Genomic DNA, 4,257 nt, shown 5'->3' with positions numbered 1-4,257 from the left:
CACAAGACTGGAATGGGACGGTCTTGACTTACTAATTGGGTCGTGTTGGTTCGGGAGTAACTTACCTACGTGGGCAAGAGGGGTGGTAAGCTTCAATGGTCCCTGCTCCTCCGGCTTGGTCTGTGCTGTGTGTCTTGTACCCCCGGAGGTGGGCCCCATCGTTGCTGATCCAGAATCCTTAGTGGTTACACCTTACCAACGTGATCCTTTGTAACGGTCTCGTAGTGTGCTTGCTAGCCATCTCACCTAAGGAAGTGTGATGAACAACTAGCGTAGCTCACGACTTGTGGGTAAAGTTGTGCAACCTCTCGAGAGTGTAAAACTGATATATCAGCTGTGCTCACAGTCATGAGCGGCCCAGATCCTCCTTTTGATTAGTGGGTTTATCAACCTTTGATTAGGGAGATTTCCCCGGGTGGTTTTGGTTTGGTTGGTTTCTCAGTAGTTCTTAACTAATATTGATTAATTTCTTATGCAATATGGGTTTATGGTAATTCATCCACTTATAGTTAATAGTTTTAATAAAATTTGCCAAGATTAAAAGCTACTGCAGTTGAGTCAGCTAACCCTAGAGCCTCATACTCGTGTTATACTTGTTGAGTACAAGTTGTGTACTCACACTTGCCTCTCTACTCTTCCGTTCTATTTCGGATATCTTCGACTGCTGCTCAGTACCAGGCGACGTGGAGGACTACATCAGCGGACTCGACGATTTCTAGGCGTTGTCTCCCAGTTGACGTCCCTGTGGCGCCCTACTCTTCATGTATCTGTTTTACGCTTCCGCATTCCTTGAACTGATTCTTGATTCAGTTGTAATAAAGATATTCATTCTATAATTTATTCGCTTTTAATTCGTGACATGTGTTGTGATATCTTGATAATCTGTTGTATATATGCGTGACTTGATCCTGGCGCATATATGATTGCTCGATTTATGTTCTTATAAATCGGGTGTATATATATAAAAGGAAGATCATATTGTAAATGGCATAACTCCTTTACCCACAGCACGAGTGATTGCAAGGAGCTCCGTCGGCAAATCGAATCGGCTATTGAGGAAGGCCGATTGATCCTGGGTCAGACCGCTATGAAGGTAGACACTCAGCCTTTTCCTGGTGTAAATATGGTAGAAAATTATGACCGGTCTGCAAGGCGACAGCTGGATTTCACGCTCGGCAACAACATGGCAGGGGTGGCATCACGTCACCAGGCCAAAAATAAAGAGGCCGATCCCAGCGAGCGGCCCCAAAAAGGGAAAAAATAATACGTCACAGAAGAACAAGTAAGGTATGTGAAGAATCAACGACCAACTTCTTCTGATCTTCTCAGGAAATATGAATACCAGTACCAGCATTGCCTCCAGCGGGAATCTGAGGAAGAAGAATATGAACATCGCACTGGAAAGCGCTTGAGGAAGCATGAAGATACCCGCGATCATTGGTACTGTCCCTTCTTCAGGTACTGTTGGAATTCCGGTATGGCTCGGCTGCCTACTATCAGGGATTGCCCGGAGTGTAGACCTGTAAAACCAGATGCAAGGGATTCAGTTTTTCAGCGGCTAGGACCTGCTCCAACCCGGCAAGATTGGGTTCGATCATCACGAAGGGAGGATGAAGAGGAAGATAGGTATCATCGTCCTCGTTGGTGCCTGGATGGACTTAATCGTTCCCAAAAGCGCAGGGTTCAGCGGCTACGTAGCTTGGAAGAAGCCGAGGCCAAGTACATCGAGACCTTGAGAAAAGCGCGACCTGATCTGGCGGAACAAGTCCATTATGTGCAGGAGAAGGAGGCGCGCACTTCAAGGAAAGAATGGCGGCCCAAGTCGACAAAAGCCGATAAGAAGGTATCGGTTGATACACACATGATTTTTGTACTTCCTGCAGAATTCCATGCTCAGACCTACAAAGAACCATCGGTAGCCCAGATTGACTTGGGACCACGGCCAGTGATATTCGAGAAGCCGCAAGCCAAGAATTACAAGCATCTGAAGGCTTTGTATCTTAAAGGGTATATTAATGGTCAGCCCGTCAATAAAATGCTGGTGGACACGGGAGCGGCAGTCAACATCATGCCATACTCAGTTCTGCGCCGCTTGGGGCGGTCCACCGGAGACATGATCAAGACTAATGTCACGCTAAGCGACTTTAATGGGCAGACTTCAGAAACTCAGGGCGTCCTTAGTGTAGATCTCACCATTGGAAACAAGACCGTCCCGACTTCGTTCTTCGTCGTCAACAGCAAAAGTACCTACAATGTTTTACTTGGCAGGGACTGGATCCACACCAACTGTTGTATCCCCTCTACTGTGCATCAATGTTTGATCCAGTGGGATGGAGACGAAGTGGAAGTAGTCCAGACAGACGACTCGATTGAAATTCGCATGCAGCAATGAGCATCTGGGATGCGGAAGATCAAGAGCCGATTTCAGGGATGAGTTTAGAAGGGTGTGATCGCATCGAGGCTACAAAAAACGGAGTAAGGATGGTCTTATCCACTGGCCTTACAGAGTAGAAGAGTTGCATGAGATAAGTCATTACAGCGTATTTATTGAGGCCGATTCTTGCAATCGGCCCCAAAAAATTGAATTTTTAATGACAAGTGTTTTACATAGTTGTTGTGAGATAGCCAGCACTGGCAGCCGGCCTTATTCTTTTCATAAGAACTTGGAAAGTAATGGGATGCGTGGATCGGCCGATCTTAACGATCGGCCGAAATTCTTTTTACTATCTCCTTTTCCCATTTGCAGTATTGATCTAACAGAGGACGGGGAGTTAAGATATGGTTTCACGTCGGCTGACGAACTTGAAGAAATAGATATTGGTCCTGGGGATAAGCCACGACCAACGTTTATTAGCAAGAAGTTGCATCCATCCTTACGAGAGTCGATGATAACTCTGTTGAAGGAATATGCCGATTGCTTTGCCTGGGATTATACGGAGATGCCTAGGCTTGATAGGCGTATAGTGGAGCATCGGCTCCCTCTTAAAAGTGGATTTCGACCGTTTCAACAGCGAATACGCCAGATGAAAGCCGATGTCCTGCTTGAAGTGAAAAAAGAAATAGAGAAAATGTTAGAAGCCGGATTTATCTGGGCTTGCAGGTATGCCGAATGGATCTCAAGTGTTGTACCCGTGCAGAAAAAGGATGGCCGGTGGCGGGTTTGCGTGGATTTCAGAGATCTCAATAGAGCCACTCCAAAGGATGAATATCCAATGCCTGTGGTAGAAATATTGATTAATGCGGCTGCCGGTCACAAAATTTTGAGTTTCATGGATGGTAACGCTGGATATAATCAGATTTTCATGGCCCCTGAAGATATACACAAAACTGCATTCAGAGTACCCGGAGCGGTGGGTCTGTTCGACTACGTGGTTATGACCTTCGGTTTGAAAAATGCCGGTGCAACGTATCAGTGTGCCATGAACCACATCTTCCATGATCTGATCGGCAATCTGGTGGAAATTTACATCGATGACGTCGTAGTAAAGTCAGCATCGGTCGAATGATATCTGGATTATCTACGACAGGTTCTGGAACGAACTAGATAGTTCGGGCTCAAGATGAACCCAAAAAAATGCACCTTTGGTGTGTCAGCCGGGCAGTTTTTGGGTTTTCTGGTTCATGAAAGAGGAATAGAGATTGGCCTAAAAAGTCAGGAAGTCATGCGCACTATGGTGCCACCCACTACCAAGAAGGAGCTCCAGCAACTTATTGGCAAGATTAACTTCGTCAGGAGGTTTATTTCTAATCTATCTGGGTGGATTGAACCCTTTATGGAGTTGGTGAAAATCAAAACCAGTGAAGAATTCCGCTGGGGGGCAGAACAACAACGGACATTCGAAGAAATTAAAGAATATTTGTCGAGACCACCTGTTTTGGTGCCACCACAGCAAGATAGGCCATTTTACATATATTTATCAGTCGGCGACACCTCTATTGCTTCAGTGGTAGTAGAATTATACGATGGCAAGGAGAGGGTGGTGTTTTATCTCAGCAGGAGGATGTTGGACGCAGAAACAAGATACCCCGATATGGAGAAACTTTGCCTTTGTTTATTTTTTACATGCACCAAGCTTCGCCATATCCTGCTATCGGCTGAGGTAATCATCATTTGCAAATCGGATGTTATAAAGCATATGCTATCGGCTCCTGTGTTGAAAGGCCGATTGGGAAAATGGATGTTTGCATTATCAGAGTTCGATATCTGATATCAACCCGCGAAGGCAGTTAAGGGCAGGCGTTGGCGGATCTCATTGC

This window comes from Panicum hallii, chromosome 2 (assembly GCF_002211085.1).
Source record: "Panicum hallii strain FIL2 chromosome 2, PHallii_v3.1, whole genome shotgun sequence".
NCBI classification, from domain to species: Eukaryota; Viridiplantae; Streptophyta; class Magnoliopsida; order Poales; family Poaceae; genus Panicum; species Panicum hallii.
The sequence above is the reverse complement of the archived record's forward strand: the minus strand, read 5'-3'. Positions refer to the sequence as shown.